The following is a 19016-nucleotide window of genomic DNA, read 5'->3' on the forward strand; positions in this document are numbered from 1 at the left end:
CTAAGTTTGGGAAGTTCTGTGTTAAGGAAAATCTAAACAGGCTTATTTACTGCACAGCTTGGCAGAGCCCTCAAGATCAAATATGCATTTTGAATGTCTAAGATAAATGAGATAGTCCTTTTAGTTTGCTAACCAAACATCCAGTCTCTCTTCTTTTAATGAAATTCTGGTTTTGCTCTGAATGATAAGTGTACCTCCTTAAAAATTCTCATTTCCCAATTAGAGAATGAAGTTGACTGAATTATGTTGTGTGCATGTGTGAATATGTAATGATGAATTCCAGTAATATTATAATTGCAATGCATCAAAAAAAGTGAAAAGAAATTTCTCACCTCCCACTCTCTTGCTGCTAGAGGTGACACAGAACTAGCCAATGAGATACAAGTAGAAGTCCCTGCAGGGTGGAGGCTTTTGGGAAAACTATTTTATTTATTTTTTTGGTACTGGGTATTGAACCCAGGGGCACTTAACCACGAGTCATATGCCCAGCCTTTTCTTGTATTTTATTTAGAGATAGGGTCTCACTGAGTTGCTTAGAGCCTTGCTAAGTTGCTGAGACTGGCTTTGAACTTGGCCTCAGCCTCTGGAGCTGCTGGGATTACAGCTCGTGCCACTACACCTGGCTCTGGGAAAACTACTGGCTTCTTGATTAAAGATGATAGAATGATGTTGGTTCACTTGCTTTGTTCCTGCTATCTTCCTCCTGCCTAAAGGAGCCGAAGACATCTCACACCAGGAAAAGCAAAGCCATTTGCTAAGAGTTGCAAGATTGAAGGGACTCTTCATAGTTTCACAAAGCTACCAACATTGGACTTTCCAATTTTCTACTGATTAATTTTATTAGAGAAAACAAAAGGCCTGATGGGTTAATTCATTGTAGTTGAGTTTTTGTTACTATTACTAGGCAGATACAGTCCTGGCTCACACCAGAGTGGTGCAGTAAGCAGTAACTGCATTTATTTTAACCATGGATGCCCCCTCCTTTCTTTATACTTACAAAAAAGCCTCGGAAATGCAGCCTTAAAAAGTATGAATAGAGCTGGGTGTGGTGGTGCACACCTGTAATCTCAGCAACTCAGGAGTCTGGGGCAGGAAGATCACAAGTTCAAGGTCAGCCTCAGCAATTTAGTGAGACCCTGTCTCAAAATTAAAATGGCTGGGGGTGTAGTTCAGTGGCAGAGCACCCCTGGGTTCAATCTCCAGTACTGCAAAGGGTAGGAATTGAAAGATAATAGCGTTTTTCCTTTGCATTTTCTGATTTGTATGTGTGTGTGTGTGTGTGTGTATGTGTGTGTGTGAAATTAGGTTTTGAATTTTGACTTTTTCTTCTTTTCTTATCACTTTCATGAGAAATTTTTGCTTTATGATTTTTTTTTAAAATGAATCTTACCAAAGCACTTTTTTATGCCAGATTAAAACAAAACAAAACAAAACAAAAAAAACCCAAGATGGTTTTATTAGCCTATTCACACACTTTACACAGTGGAATTGTTAAAAAATTTATAGGTAAATCTACTCCGATGTACATTTATTTCCATCGTAATATCAGAGGTGTTTAGTTTCTTTTGAATGGTTTTATTCTTGACTATAGCATTTAACACTTTTTCTCTCTTCTTTCCTTTTAAAATTAATGTTCTGTAAGCTAGTACCTGAATGTCCTAGGGACTCTCCTAATGTGAATGCTTTGTGTAAAGTCGGAAGTCTTTTGTAATTTGATTGAACACCCCGTGATTGCTTTCGTTCTGTAAATTGGTTTTCCTGGGATTTTCTTATAGTGTTTAACAATTTTCTGATAAAATAATTTCAGTGTTTTTTTTTTCTTTTTCCTTAGAAGACATTTAAAGTACATTTAATGTCTTTAGAGTATAAAATCAGAATGTTCTTGAACCTTAGCAAATGGGTGCAGCCTCATCTCACAGCTGCAGGGACTGAGAATTTATCAAAGGCTTCTGCCAAGGACTGGACCTCAGCCCCTGTCTGTATAGTTTGATGAGTTTTGATAAATGTATATGGTTTGCTAAACCATCACCACAAATAAAAATATTTCTACCACCCTTAAAGGTGAGTTTATTTTCCTTTGATTAATATGAAATAATACTCTGATTATCTCTAATAAGGACATTTTTTCAGAAAAAAATATTAACATGACTTTGAAAATTCACATAGTTCCTTGTTCTCAAGTAAACTGTTTTAACTTCTGATTTCTACTTTTTGCTGACACCAAAAAGTAGGAGAGGGAGGAGAGGCAGCATCTTTAATGTTAAATTGCCTCTTCATGATATTGAGAGTATGTCATCTCCTTTAGTATTCAGGTAGAAAAACAAAGGTAGTTAAGAAAAGAGTAGAGTGACATATTTATTCTGTGTAGACTCACTTATTTTTATTCGGTGTAATCTAAAACTCTACAAGATTTCCTGTGGATTTGGGGAGATAGGTTGTTTATTACATTCACGTAATGGGGAAACAGAAACCTACGTCAATAAAGTGAATTGTATGACTTCTAACATTGTTATTTTTTTCTTACACTGTTATTGTTAAGGCCATTATCAGAAAAAGCAGTGGCAAGGTACTTAAGCTGTTTGTATTCCAATTGAGACGAAGGAAGTCAAATTACTTAGGCTACTGAATTTGAGGCAGTTCCATCTGGGAAATGAGGAAAAAGACCTAAGTGTGTTAGTCAGCTTTTCTTTACTGTGACAAATACCGGAGACAGTCAATTTATAAGAGAAAAGGCTTATTTTGGCTCACAGTTTGAGAGATTTTGGTCCATGGTTAAGTAGTTCCATTGTTTTGGGTCTGTGTTGTGCCCCTATGGTGGGAGACCAGGGTCCTACAATCCCCCTCAAAATTATGTCCTCCAGAAATCTGAGGATGTCTCACTTAGCTCCACCTCTTAAAGATTCTACCCAGGGCTGGGGACCAAGCCTCTAGCATATAGGCCTTTGGGGGAAATACCACATCCAAATGACAGCACTAAGTCATGGGGAGACTGGGAGGTGGGGATGGGGGTGGCAATAAGCATATGATTGGAGATGGAAATTCTAGGCAAGTGGATTATTTTAGCATCAACTGTTGTTAATGTTAAATAATGATATTCGGTTTTCCTTATTTTCTTCCTTTATTTGTTCTACTTAGTTAACATGACAGTAGAATGCATTTGACACACCATACATAAATGGTATATAACTTTTTCTTTTTTTAAAATCTTTATTTTATTTTGGCCTGGGGATTGAACTCAAGGGCACTGGACCACTGAGCCACATTCCCAGCCCTGTTTTGTATTTTATTTAGAGACAGGGTCTCACTGAGTTGCTTAGTGCATAGCTGTTGCTGGGGCAGGTTTTGAACTTGTGATCCTCCTGCCCCAGCCTCCCAAGCCACTGGGAGGCATGCATACCCGTGCTCGGCTGGAATATAACTTCTCATTCTTCTGGATGTACATAGTGTAGAATCACACTGATCGTGTGAGCATATATGCACATAGGGTAATAATGTCTGATTCTTTCTACTATCCTTCCTACTCCCATATGCCTTCCCCTCCCTGTGCTCCCTTCTGTCTAATACAAAGTACCTCTTTTCTTCCCTAACTGTCTCCCTTATTGTGAATTAGCATCTGTATGATATTTGGTTTTCTTAAGCATCTTTTTCTTCAAGTTACTTGAATGAAAGACTATGCTTTTCATTTTTATTTTTTCATATAATATAGATATTTAAATCCTATAAATTATAATTACTATTCATTCCTGTATTCATTATTTGAAGAACACTTCTTGAACATCTATGTGCAAGGCACCATTCTAGGATTTTGTGAGTGTGCTGGGGATTGATCCCAAAGCCTTGTCTATGCTAGTCAAGTGGTGTACCACTGAGCTGCATCCCTACCCCGCCACCCACCTTTTTAAATTTTATTTTGAGACACGGTCTCATTTTATTGTCTTCTCTGGTCTAGAATTTGCTATCCACCTGCCTCAGTCTCATGAGTTGCTGCAATTACAGATGTGCACCACCTCATATCTGGCTGTTGTAGAAATTTTTAAAATAAAAAGATAGCGTGGATAATGACTAATCTTTAGGAAAGAGTATAATTGGAAAGTTCTAGGTATAACTGGAAAGTTAAAAAATAAGGACTGACCACTCCAGTAAACTGCCTTTCCCACCAAAGCTGAATGCCAGGCTGAGGGGCGGGGCCCTCTGCAGGTAGCGCATCCTCTGATGCCTGGAGGCTGCGCTTCATCAGATCTGGGCAAAGCGAATCTCCTGACCTATCTGAATCTGGCAGCCAGAGCGTGTGCGTTCTTAATGCGGAAGCCAGGAGGGAGTGCAGAGATCCGTTAGGAGACTCCTGGAAATTGCCCAAGGAGTTGAAGTTGGATTATAGCCACAGAGTTGGGAAGGAGATGCGTAAACAAGAGATGTTTAGGAGAGGGATTGGCAGAGCATAGTAACTGGTGGTGCATGGGAGTGCTACTAAGGGCTTAAAATAATTTAATTTGAATTCATATTTTAGTTGGTATTCTGCTCATATAAGTTACTACCAAAGGAGTACGACATGAGTAATTTCCCTATTAGTCTCACAGGAGGCCTCCCCAAAGAAGGTCAGCATTACCAGATTCTTGACTATTTTGCTAGAGATCTTTAATCTGGTATGAACAGATATGGTAGTTACTGTAAGAATCTTCTTCCATCTTTTTATTCTATTTGGTAGCCATTTGTTTTTCACCTAACAGAATTTTAAAATATCATTCCATACCAGTAGGTAAAAGGCTTCCTTTCTTTTGTTATGGCCACATGTTAGTACCTTGTATGGATTTACTTGTTTATTCATCTTTTCCCAGTTGATGCCCATTTAGGTTGGTTCCAGTTTTTACTATTATAAATAACGTTAATTGCAGTACCTGTAGATACATCATTTCTCACATGTATACTTATTCCTTATTCTCACATGTATACTTATTCCTGTGGTATAAATGTTGAGTGTACATTTTTTATTCTGATATATTGTCACCTAATTACCCTTCATAAAGGTTGTAGAGCTCTACTTAAAAATAGGAAAGGTGTATCGTCCAGGTGTATTGTTAAGATTTTGAATTCTTGACAATCTGAGAGGTAAAAATGATTGCCTAGTTCAGTTTTAGTGTGCATTTATCTTATTGTAAATGAAGTTGAACTTTTTTCTTAATACATCAAAACTCTATATTTCCTCATCTGTGAACTTTTTATATCACTTGACCATTTTTATATTTGGTTATTGGTCTTTTTTTTTTTTAAGCAGGAGTTGTGTAAGTTAGGAATATTCGTGCATATACTTTTCACCTTTTGTAGGTTTGTTTTTGTGGTGCTGGGGATTGAACCCAGGACCCCACACATGGTAGGCAAGTGCTCTACCACTGAGCTATACCTCCGGCCAATGGTTTGCTTTCTCAAATTTGCTTTTGGTAGATATTTTTAAAAAATCATGCAGAACTTTCAATTTCTGTGTAATTGTGTTAATCAGATTCTTTATGCCACAGTTGGAAAGAACCCATACCACTTCAGGTTCTATGTGAGATCTCATTGATACTCCCCCCCTCCCCCACACACACATTTAAAGTTTTGATGTACTTAGAATTTGTCCTGAGGTTATCCAGATGTTTAACCTCATGTTTATCAGATAAGAGGTATGGATCCAGCTTTATTTTTTTCTTCCAGATGACCCTGTTTGGCACCACATCACTTATTGAAGCAGCCATGAGTCCTCCACTGATTTGAGATGCCACTTCTCTGATATTCTGAGTTCTTATATGCATTTGGATCTATTGCTGGACTTAATGTAATGCATTGATCTGACTCATTCTTCCAAGTCCTAACCACACACTTTTTGCTGGGGAGGGGGGCAGATACCGGGGATTAAACTGAGGGGCACTCGACCACTGAACCATGTCCTCAACCCTTTTTTGTATTTTATTTAGAGACAGGGTCTCACTGAATTGCTTAGCACCTTGCTTTTGCTGAGGCTGGCTTTGAACTCTCAATCCCTCTTCCTCAACTGCTGAGCTGTTGGGATTATAGGCATGAGCCACCGTGCCCGGCTTTAATCACATACTTTAAATTCTTATAGCTTTATTTTATATTTGAATATTTTTATTGCTACTTTCTCTTTAATATCTGTCTTTTCAAAATTTTCTTGGCTACTCTTCCCTGTTATTTTTCCCCATATACATTTTAGAATATGTTCATTCAGTGCCAGTTCCCCACCAAAAGATTCCATAGCACTTTTATTGAAATCATATTGGATTTATCGTTTAGGGAGAATTAACGTCTTGATAATGTCAAATTGATCCCACAACATCATACATTTTTATTTACTTGCAGTCTTTTTTTTTTTTTTTTTTTTTTTTTATAGTGATGCCTTGGAGTATTTTAAAGTTTTCTTCATAGAATACTTGAGAATACTTGTACATTTCTTGTTGAGTTTATTGCCAGGTGTTTTCCTCTACTTATTTATTTATTTTTTGTATTGGAATTAAACCCAGGGTCACTTTAGCACTGTGCTACATTCCCAGTCTACTTTATATTTTATTTTAAGACAGGGTCTCTCTAAGTTGCTCATGGTCTTGCCAAGTTATGGAGGCTGGCCTTGAACTTGTGATCCTCTCTCCTTAGCCTCTAAGTTGCTGGTATTACAGCCATGTGCCTGGCTATTTTCCTTTTAATTTTGTAATCATCATGTGTGATCTTTTCATTGATTGTATTTTATTTTGCCTGTAATCAAGCTGCCTATTTTCATATTTCCTATGTAAATTTTGTGTTAGTAATTTTTTTCTTGTCTAATTACATTGACTAGACTCTTCAGATGCATGTTAAAAAAATACTTGGGATATCAATATGATTTTGTTCCTCAGTAGATTGTTGTTAGAATTTCTCTGATGCTGGCTTTCATGTAGAGATATTTTATGATGTTAGAAAAGTATCTATCTCTTTCTTTTTTTTTTTTTTCCAAGAATGGATGTTGAGTATGCTCAGGTGACTTTTCAGTGCCTATGGCAATGATATATGACCCACCATCTAAAGGATTTCTTTTTAATCCTAGCTGGATGTGAAGGAGGGGCAGGCTTGGGAGAGAGCGAGAGAGAGAGCCGGGTCCAGGGCTGGATGCATTTGTGATTCTGTTGTGCAACCCAGCTCTTTTATCACAGTGCTACCAATATTTCATAAACACAGACCTGGCGTGTTAGCTTTCCATTACCATAACAACACACCTGAGATAATTAACTCATTTAGGGGAAAGGTTTATTTGGGCTCACAGTTTTGGAGATTCCAGTTCATGAGGATTGGCTCTGTAGCTTTGGGCCCATGGTGGTGCATCATGGCCCAGCTTGTGGAGGAGCAAAACCATCCACCTCATGGCCAGGATGTGAAAGGGGGAGAGAGAGGGAGAGACCGGGGTCCCATGGTCCCCTTCAAGGACATGTCCGCTGTGACCTCAAGTTGTCCTAATAAGCTCTCATAAATGTTCTACTACCTCCAGTAGTGCCATGTTGAGATCAGGCGTTTACCACGTGGACTTTTGGGGGACACATAAGATCCCAACTGTAGCACCCGATAATAGACCTTGGGGAGCGATTTTTATATTTCTGCCTTCCTCTTTCCACACCTTTTGATAGCTTCAAGTCTGACTTCTGGTTTGGATGCTGTGAGATGGGTGCAGATGTACTTTCTGGACATTCCTAGTTGTGCAAATCTGAGGTCGATGCCTAGGGGTTGTGGCCTCTGAATCAAGAGTGGGATGTTGGGGGTGGGAAGGGACATCATGCACAATAGTTACTGTCTGAGAGCATGCAGATAAACTTTTAAAAGTCACCTTGATGTTTGGGCTGTTCTTGAAATTCTCAATTAGTGGTTTTTCCTTCTAAGATAGATGCCATTAAATGGACAGGATGTTTTGGTTGTATGTTGGTTGTTTTAAAAAAATCAATACATCTGAATTAAAGTTTTGTAAGTTCCTAAGTGCTCATTTTCTGTAGAGTCTTAAATATCATCTGCAAATGTCAGTTATTTTTAACAAAGGTATTTTTGCTTTAGGAGTAGAAGGTGATTGTTGTAATGTAACTAACCTAAACTCCACCTTTGGGAGTTTGATGACCTAATTTTACTGATTGTGGCTCATGTTTAATTTTCTCTCCTTTCTTTTGCCTCATGCTTTCTGTGTAAATTATCTTTTTGTGTCTTTTAAAGCTTCTTACTCCTTAGGTATATGGCAGCCTCCCTGTTATTGACTTCAAGGGGTTAGAGGGTGGGGGTAAGACTCCAAGTCATTAACATACCCAGGTATGAGAACTCACAGACTGCAAAGCTCCTTGCCGAGTAGAAGAACTCCATGAAACTCAGAGTCTTTACCTATTGTATTAGTTAGCTTTCTGTTGCTATGACAAGAAAATCCGAGAGAACCAACTTAGTAAAGGTGGCTTCCAGTTTCAGAGGTTTCTATTCATGGTGGGTTGGCCCCCTTGCTTTTGGGCCTGTGGCGAGTCAGTGCATCATGGTGGGGACTGTGTGGTGGAGCAAAGCTATTCACCTCACAATGGGGAAGTGAAAGAGAGGGAGAGGCTGGGATCCATTATCCCTTTTAAGGGAATACTCACCTTGTGATCAGAAGACCTCCCATGAGGCCCAACCTCTTAAAGTTTCACCACCTCTCCTTAGTGCCAAATTGGGGACTAAACCTTTAACCAAGTGTGAGCGACATTCTGGATCCACACTATAGCACCCATGATTTAGATGTTTCTGGCTAATTACTCTATACTAGATTTCTAGATAAGCCTAACTGAAGATGAAGGTCAGAGATCAGTCATACACCAACTGCAGCAAGAAATGAGTTGCAGCTTAATGGGTGACTCTGAAAATTCTAACAGGAGAAGACAGACTCTCCAAAACTGGCCTGTGGGGACCATTCAGTGAAGGGTGAGTCTGTATTCCTTTGCAGAGGGCTGTGAAGGTTGTATCAGTGTGATATAATATTAAATTCAGTAAAGTGACCCTGGGCATGCAGGAAAGGTAAATCTGATGTAGGTTGTTCTGTTCATGAAGGGAGGAAGTTGTGTGCTATATTTTAGACTGTTATCAGGAAAATTTACCAAGCCCATGTTAAAGAGTACAGATTTCTGTTACCAAAGAAGGGTAAAAGATGCATTCTAATGGAAGCAGTTAAGTAGGTGATGTCCAAGTTTTTCTTTAGAAATGGATTTTATAAGATTGTGTGGTTGAAAGTATCCCCTAGATATTCTGGAATTTCTTTTACATATGATAGTGCATTTTGATGCTCTTGGTAGTTGAAAAAGTTTCAAATTCAACTTTTTGCAATGAATACGGTTTTCATCTACTTTGGTTTCCAAATGTCAGCGCATTGAGAAGGATCCAGAGTAAAGCTTTTACTTTACCCTTGATTTTGTGCATGGTTGAGGATGTTCCACGGGTAATATTTTTATTTTTGGCTGCAAGTGTGGCTGGATTCATATGTCCAGCTAATAACCTGTCATGAGAGTAGCATTCAAAGCACTCTGCGTATCGTGTGTGTCCCTGCAGTTTTCAGACCAGTTCATGAATCTCACAACAAGCCTGTGCCAATTTTACTTGTCTTACAGTACTCTAAATCTTCAAATGTCTTGGCTTTCTGAATATGTTTATGGCATATGTGCTAGAAATTTTCATGACTTTTTATCTCCATATTCCAGAATTTATGATAATTTTATGAAGAAGTGAGCTGAGGTTTAAAGTTTTCTCCAGGGTTTCAGCACTATTTGCATTTTGAAGCTAGATTATTGTGGGAGTGGGGTGTTGGGACTCTGCTGTGTACTGTAGGGTGTTCAGCTCCATCTGCCTACCAGACACGAATGTCATCTCCCCTGGTTGTGAGAACCCAAAATGTCATCAGACTGAAGATATCCTCAGGGGGAAGGAGCAAAATTACCCATGGTTGATAACAAACAGTCTATGCTATTCAAAGGGTGGTTTTGAGGAAAATAAATACTTCATGTTATCATAAGAAAGTGAATAGCTGAAGGATTGCAAGTTCAAAGCCAGCCTTAGCAGCTTAGTGAGGCCCTAAGCAACGTAGTAAGATCTTGTCTCAGAAAATAAAAAGGGTTGGAGATGTGGCTCAGGGGTTAAGCACCCTTGGAGTTCAATCTCAGGTATCAGAAATAAATAAATAAATAGAAAGTGAATAAACCTTTGCCAAGCACAAAGCATGAGCCAGTTCCAGCATAAAGCTGAGAGTACAAGGGAAGCATCCCTAGTCTCAAAGGAAACATATACATGAACAATTAAATAAAATACTAAGTGATAAAAGCTACAATTGAAATGAAGATGCAGGAGGGGTTACTTTTGCCAGAAAGATGTCAGTAAAAGCCCAGGAAAGGGGTCCTTGATCCAGGCCTTGATAGATGAGTAGGAGCTGGCTAGGGTCGTTTTGCACCAGCTTTCACAATGGAAAAGTCATCCTGAGAAAGGCTAATGACTCTGCATTATTGTTTGCATTGCACCATAATTTTTGTTCCAGCATAATTATTAATAGCACCCTTTTTGAGCTCAAAATGCCCTACTTTGAATAATAAATCAGATGCTCACTCTGTTAGAAGCCTGGAGACTTTAAAGTTCGTGGGAAAATGATGTGTTTGAGGTTCAGGGAGTTCACGTCCTCAGATTGGGGTTTAGGGAGCCGGAAGGGGTGTGGCAGGTGGCTGGAGACAAGGTTGGGACTGTTCCAGAGGATCTTGGAGAGTGGGCTATGTCACATTATAAAGGTTGAGTTTGTTCTGGGCAACTTAGGAGTAAACAAAACGTTCCCAGGCAAGGGAGTGTGTTAGGAGGAGAGGGACAGAAAAAATAAACTTCTGAAGCCCATTAAGCCTGGTCTCTTCCATATGGTGTATACTTCTTCCAAGTGCTTCCTCTTAGAAAAAAAATAAGTCCCCAACAGGTTCTCCTTGGCTGGGTTTTGTTTGGTTACCTCTAGGTACTGTTCACAATTGTGCTGCTTTCAACTGAGTTCTTTTTCTTTTTTTTGGTACTGAGGATTGAACTCAGGGGCACTTGACCACTGAGCCACATCCCTATTTTGTATTTTATGTAGAGACAGGGTCTCAATAAGTTGCTTAACGCCTTGTTGTTGCTGAAGCTGGCTTTGAACTCAAAATCCTCCTGCCTCAGCCTCCCTAGCCACTGGGATTACAGACTGTGTCCAGCTTCAACTGAGTTTCTTCAAGGAATGTGTAAAGGAGACTTCTATTCATTTTGATTTTTTTCCTGACTTATAACTGAATGAGGTTTTGCTCTGTTAATGAAATCTGAATGTTCTGTTTTAGTTTTTTTTAAAAAAATGGAATGATCTAATTTAGGGTATGGAAAAGTGCATCCTGTGGATGAAAACTTGTCTGCTGTTGTTTCTTGTAAATCAAGTTTTATTGGAACACAGACACAGTCCTTTATGGACTCTCTACAGCTGCCACAAGGGCGGAATTAAGTAGTTGCCCAAATAACTGGAAGGTCTACAATGTTAGGCCTACCGGTGCCTTACGATGACTGTTGGGGCCTTAAAGCAAAAGCTTGCTAATCTCAGATCCAACTGAATTTCAGTATCTTTTCTCACCAAATCCTGTAAGTATTTTTCACTTTGGTTAAGGTGGTTTCAAGTATTGACTAAATCATTCTGTTTTTTGGTACATGTATCTATTTCCAATTTGGGCTTGTATTTTCAGTTTCATAATAGTCATGTTATCAAGGATTTTACCTGAGGGAGGGATCAAGTTCTGGAACTCGGCATTTCTGTCTGCCAGGAAGTCTTGAGTCTCTCACTGAATTCTCAGGGAGTGCTGCCCAGGCCGGGCCAGGCTGCCTGGTGGGGCTCTCTGCCTACCTGTGACAGCCGCCCGTCAGCCTTGAGACATGTCTGGCAGCGTTTGTTATTTTTAGCTTCACAGTGAAGGCCATAAAGGACAAACAGATTGCACAGTTTCACATTTTAAAAAAGTAATTTTTTATATACAACTTTGTGTTTAATATTTTTAACTCTTAAAAATACAAGAAGATAGCTGGGTGTGTTGGTGCACACCTGTAATCCCAGCAGTTCGGGAGGCTGAGGCAGGAGGACCGCCAGTTCAAAGCTAGCCTCAGCAATGGCGAGGTGCTGAGCAACTCAGTGAAACCCTGTCTCTAAATAAAATATAAAATAGGGCTGGGGATGTGGCTCAGTGGTTGAGTTTAAACCCTGGTACCAAGGGGGCTAGGAGGAGCGGACTGAAAAATAGGAAGATAAAGACAAGGAGTGTTTGAGGTTGACTTGATACCTTCATTTCCTCCTCATAATTCACCGATCTCTTCTTATGTCTGTTTCTTGCTTTTCAGAGCGGCACGTGGGTGTTTGAGTAGGAATCAGACTTTTAGAAAGGGAGCCAGGGACCACAGCAAGATGGTAACCAGGGACAGTGTTAATTAGCGAGAATTAGTGGCTCTGCCTCAAGCCCCGCTTTCCTTTCCTCCAGCAGCTGGGCAGCTCGGCTCTCCCCAGGTTTGGCTCCTTGCCTTCAGGGACTTCAATAAAAAGAGATGGGTTGCCCTAGGAAACAGATTCAGAGAAGCCGAGAATGCATTTTATTCCTTTCTGCTCCTGGACCTTTTTTCATGGAGCGTTTGGATGAGGGTGCACTTTGATCTTTCATTTGCTCCTTTAAAGCCCCTAAGTGATTTTGATACCTTGCGAAACCCTCACACCAACTGCTTGGAGCGTTTCTGGAAGTTCCTGGTGCCACTTAAGAAGAGCTTCTGTTTTGTGCTCTGGAAGGTTCTGGTGGCTGAGTGCCAGCGGTTACATCTCAGAGCTAAGGGGGTTTTGTAGTGCTGAGATGAAAAATTCCAGAAGACAGCCCCTTGAGAAGCCAGGTGGGGTGCAGGATCACTGCAGCCCTCCCCGAAAACCAGCAATCCTGGGTCCTGGTCCTGCCTCTTTTCTTTCACTTAAAAAATTGATAGATTTTGTTATAAATTTTTAAAGAACAGTTTCATATTTATAGAAGAATTCAGCAGAGAGTCAAGTTCCCATATACCTCCTCCAGTCCTCACAGTTTCCCTATTATTAACACCTTACATTAATGCGGTACCTTTGTCACAAAATTAATGAAGCAGTATTGACATCTCATTATTAACTAAAGCATAGAGTTTACTCAGATTTCTTTAGTTTTTACTCAATGTCCCTTTCCTTTCCAGGATCCCATTTGGGATACCAGATGGCATTCAGTTGCCAAGTTATCTTAGAGTTAGGCTCCTTTCTCTGACATTCCTTGTTTTTGATGATCTTATCTAGGTTTTGAGGAGCACTGGCCAGGTATATTGTAGGACGTTACTGGAATTGTCTGATTTTTTTTTCCCTCTCACGGTTAGACTAGGATTAGGGGATTGGAGAGGAGGATCACAGAGGGAGAGTGTCATTTTCATTACATCATGGGAAAAGCACTTTATCTACATGATTTGTGAGTGCTGCTGTTGATAGCACATTTTAGGTCTTTCCACTAGAAGTTCAGCCTTCCCCTTAGCCTGTTCCCTTCATACTGAATCCTTTTAAGGGTAGTTCCTGTGCTCCATCCACACTTAAGGAGTGCTCAATTATGCCCCTCCTTCTTTAGGACAGAGTATTTACAAGATTTATTTGGAATTCTGCATGGGAGATTTGTCTCTCAATATTGTTTATCATTTATTCATATCAGTATGGAATCATGGATCTAATTGTCCCCCCTTATTTGAAGGAGACTGTACAGTAGTCTTCCCTTATCTGCAGCAGGGGAATATGTTCCGAGTCCCCTAGTAGATACCTGAAATTGGGGATAATATTGAACCCTATGTGTAAGCACTGTGATACTGCAACGGTTCATGTGCTGAGACGGAAATTAAGTGACTAATGCGGGGATAGCATATATGCCTGGATACGCTGGACAATGGATGATACATGCCCTGGGTGGGACTGAACAGTATATTTTACTTTGGGTTAGAGTCCAATGTTATTTTATTCTGTTCATTTTTTTTTCTATTTTTGTTGGCCATTGCAAGCTGTTTCACATTGTTCTTGTAATCACCTTGACATACCCTCATCATTGTGGAGGTTTTTTTTTTTTTTTAGTACTTTTTGGCATTATAAGATGCTGTGGGCTAATATTGCCCATTTCCTGCCTTTATCTTAGAATCAGCCATTTCTCCAAGGAGCCCAGTTCTTTTTATTGGAAAATGGAGTTAGAAACCAAGATCTGGGTATTATGTGCACTTGTTGCCATGGGGGGTATTGATTCTGCGGGAGTGGGGAGAGAAATGTATACCTTTATACATATATATGTATAAATATACATATACATAATTGGACTGGGGATTGCATCCAGGGATGCTTTTCCACTGGAAAAAATGTGTGTGTGTGTGTATGAGAGTATCAGAGTTGTTGAACTTTGCCCCATGGGAAACAACTTTATCAACTGGAGTACAATTCCTTATGCAGTTCCTTTTGCCTTTAGTCTGAAAGACTTTAATCATTTCCAAAGTTAACTTAGGTTGGCACCTTTCTTTCATCCCCATCAGTGAGGTTGTTTCCTATAGTTGTAATATCGTTAGATTCTCTTGGCACAGTCTGGATTCTTTCCTGAAATCCTCCAATCCCCTAAGTGATTTTCTTTTTAAATTTGCATACGTCAAGATTTCTTCTTTGTGTTGTACAGGTCTACAAGTTTTGACAAATGCATCTTATATATCCACCATTATAGTACTCTGCAAAATAGTTTTCGCACCCTTAAAAATCCCCTGTTCTTCACATAATCATTCCTTCCCTCTGACTTGTAAACCGTCGGCAACCACTAACCTTTTTATTGCCTTCATACTTTGATCTTTTTCATCTTTTTACTTTTTAAACTCTTTACATTCGAATCCCTTGAGTATCCGCTGGAAACGGCTGGCAATTCAGAACTCATAGTCATTATTTTGCTCATAGGACACCTTCAACCCAAAAAAAGGCACAGAAAAGTTGGCTCCCAACGTGAAATAAAGCAGAGGATAGTTATGATAGCCAGAGCATATTACATTGACACCTTCATGGGTTGTGATCTGCAGCACCGATACCATTACCTTCCAATAAAAAATGCATTTGTTCCAGGCTTCCTGGGCAATCTGGTTTGATGGCTAGACCTGCCCTGCCTGTGTTCTACTTCCTCCTTTTCCTTAGCCTGGGATAGTGATTACCCTTTTACATAGCAGAAAGTTTTGGAGACACATGGTAGGGGCCATTTCTCCTTTGGGAACTGCCTCTCTTAAGCCTTTGGTAAGGATGTTTATCCCTTAGTGATATTGGACAGGCCAGGCCAGTTGGATCCTCCCAGAAATTTGAATTGGATAGACAGCCAATCGAGGTGGGCACGTTCCTGGGAACTAGAAGACCCCACCTTGGGAACTGGAACAGCCATGTTCATTTCTGTAAAAATAGACTAGAAGCAGAGATTGGATTTCTAGCTTGCACTCAAGTCCTTCCTGGTTGGCCACCTCCCTTGGCTTCTGCGAGATATCTTCTCAGTAAGTCATGTCTATTTTTGCTCAAGTCAGTTCAAATTGGCTCCTGTCATTTGCAGTGAAGGAGTCCTGCTGAGGTCATCTGTGTGGCAGTATGCTCCTTTGCTCTGCCAAGTTGGTTCTAAGTGCAGTTGATGTGGCCAACTTTATTACAGTGATACTGAAACATTATAAAGGTTGCGATGGAAATCTGTATGAGAGGCAAAGGAAGGAAGGTTGAAACTACCTGAGGGTGGGAGAACATAGCCCATGAAAGAGGGGATTTTGCCAGGTGCACTGGGCGGGGCTTTTTGGGTTGAAGGTGTCGTATAAGCAAAAGCCCGTGTTTGGGGATGGCACCATCTGCAGGAGTTGCAGGCTGTTTGACTTAGGGTGTGATTGGGGTGGGGTTAGCAGGAGGGTTGGATCAGGCCATGAGGGTCTTATGCTGTAGAGTTTGATTTTATCCTATAGATTGGAAGCCACAAATGGGCTTTGGATGGGCCATTTGTGACCCCCACATGTGTTTTCTTTGGCTTGTGCAAATGTTTTCCATCATTACTTGTCCTGATTTAAAAAATCAAGTGCTTTCACTCAGAAATCTGGCTGTGTATAATTATCACACTTCAGAATGTTCTGGATGGTCTAGCAGCCGTGGGCCTGCCTTCCACATGGTGTTAAGAAATGGGGCGTGCGGGCCTTGTTGCTAGGTCTCACCTGGTCTGGTCCACATACTGGCTCTGACTCCCTTTCGTTCCAGGCTTGGTCACCCAGATGGAGGCAGTGGGACCAATGACCTGCTGACTTCCAGTGGGTTCTTGTTTCATCAACAAAGTGCCAGTTTAGATCACCTGCTATCTCATTAACCCTTTTGGTGGTGATTTTCCATTCCAAACACTTTCAGGTTAAAGATAGCTCCCATATGTGTCTTCTCCAAGGGCTCATTACACTTTCCCGGGGACTCATCTTACTGTCTTTTAACTTTGTCATTATTACTAATTTTCTTAAAGCCAAAAAGGAAAAGCTAAAATAATAGCATAAAGGTTAAGAGAATTGTCAGTGTGTTTTTAGTAACTGAAGATGACTTTTCTGCTTACAAAGAAACATTTATAGTTAGCTGTTCTTATTCAGTTATTATTCAGTTTATTAAAATTGTACATTTTATAACATGGGAAAAAGATTTTTTTAAAAGACTCCTAGTATTTCTTAAACTTTAAGTTCAACTTGTCGATATTTTACTTGTAAACATTTCACTTATTCATTGATGAGTATCACTTAGCTTCTAAATTTAACAAATTAAAGTTCGTAAGGCTGTTAGCACCATTTACAAATTTAATCAGACTTCTTCAGAATTTTAAACTATAATCACAAATTGAAAGTATATGTTTCTCTGAAGCACGTTAGCTAAGGTGGATCACAACCAAAGAGCAATATCAGGCTCAGTATTTCAACAGCCCTTGAGAGTTCATAAATCAGACACATCCACTTAGTGGAACAGATTTTCTTGAATGTTTCAAACATCCCTAAATGCTCATAAAGCAACTCAGAGATTCCATACCTGCTCAAGACTAGCTCAGGTATTTAGGGTATGAGCTTTAAATTTATTCCGGTATAACTTTCAGACTTCTTTTTAATATTTTATAGAGAATGTGGTAATCCTACTGAAACCCAGAGAAAAAGAGTGTGTTGCTGGTCAAGGTTACATGTTTTGACATTTTGATTGATTTTTATCAGCATACTGGGTCTGTTTGTACCTTCCAAGGTACTTCTAGTCTCAACAGCTGGTTAGTTACAAACATAGCTTACTAGTGGGTGGGAGGTTCAGGTTTGTGTCCTTCGGTTGGGCATTTTCTCTTTATATATGTTTCACCTGTGTGCAGAAAGTTATCCTAAACCACTCATCATTGAAAATTAACAGGGGCTCTTGAATTTGCTTTTTTCTTTATAATCAGTAAGCAAGGATTTATTCTTTTCAATTTTTACAGAACAGCAAAACCCATCTCATTATTAGCTATTCTCTGTAAAGAAATTACTTTCTCATCTGTTTTGAACTCTAGGTCAAGTCGGGCACTTGAGTTCCTTTGCCAAGGCCCTTGGCCCCGCCTGCCATGGATGCATTAACTGGTGGTTAGCTTCCTGTGCGGAGCTGAGTGGGTACCAGTGGGATACTGACCCCTGCGGCAGTGATACTGACTCTCCTCTCTGATTCTCCAGTGTCCTATTGACCTCCTTCCTGGAGTCACATTATTGACACGCACAGGGAAGTAGATGGAAGAGACACAGCTCACATTACTTAGAAGAAAGGCTTTCGAAGAGGCTTGAAATAGATTTTTTGAAATTAAATATCAGAGCAAAATATTTTGGCAATGTTGGAGACCAAACCCGGGGCTTAGAGCATGCCAGAAAAGCACTCTACCACTGAGCTACACCCCCAGCCCCCTAAAGATGTATTTAGCAACATATATTTCGTCTTCATATTTCTTAATAGGAGTTGAGTCTTACAAGAAAAACCTTTATCAAACATAACAGTTAAAGATGCAAAAGTAGAGATAAGCAGCCATGTTCAGGAAAGAGCCAGTGAATGAATCAACACAATCGGTCTTTTTTGGCAAGAACATGAAAACCCGCTGATTTTGGTTTTGTTAATTGGAAAGAGCAAGGGAGATTAGCAGGTGCCTGTGAAGTAATTAATCACAGATTTATAGAGCTTTTATGTAGGGGGAAAGGTGATTGTGAAAGTGTCCACTTCAATCTTTAAGAGTATTGAATGGAACACGCATTTACATTTTTATTGCACTGATTAACATACTCAGAGATGAGCTGTGGACTGTGGAAAATGATCATTTTGGGGGTGGTGGTGAAAGACTAAATTCAGGGGGAGGTTTGGTGCCTCAAAAAAGGTGTAAGCTATTTCTCTTCAGCTCTGCACACAAAGAACACAGGGTTCATCATGCTGGGAACAGGCCTGTTGGTACACTTGACCTCTGTGGTGATAGAGGCAGAGGGCGGGCCACTCTCAACTCCTGCCAGATCACTCAGCCAGGAAGACCAAGCAAAAGGGGACACTTTATGCTACTTTAGAACTGGGGAAATATGAGGAGGAGAGAATATGGCGGCGAGAGGGGAGGCAGCGCTTTCAGTACCTCCTCAACAACGGGGTCAGAGAGACGCATGGATACGCTTAGATACGACCTGCTGAGAAACTCCTAGCAAAATTCCACTAAAGAGAGATCGGCCGGGAATCGGTAGGATTTTTGGAGGGACAGTCTGCGCTAGATGAGTGAATCTCCGCCACGCAGCAGCGCAGAGGTCCAGACCCGCCAGCCGCTGCCCGCGGGACTCGGCGACTGTCGGCTGCCTGCACCGGCCCCCACGTCAGGGCGGATAGCCTCTGAGGCGCAGCGCAGCAGGAGCGGTGCAGGGACTCTAGGAAGAGGTCTCTCGCCAAGCCTTCATGAAATAGCAAA

Source organism: Marmota marmota, unplaced genomic scaffold (assembly GCF_001458135.2).
Source record: "Marmota marmota marmota unplaced genomic scaffold, marMar, whole genome shotgun sequence".
NCBI classification, from domain to species: Eukaryota; Metazoa; Chordata; class Mammalia; order Rodentia; family Sciuridae; genus Marmota; species Marmota marmota.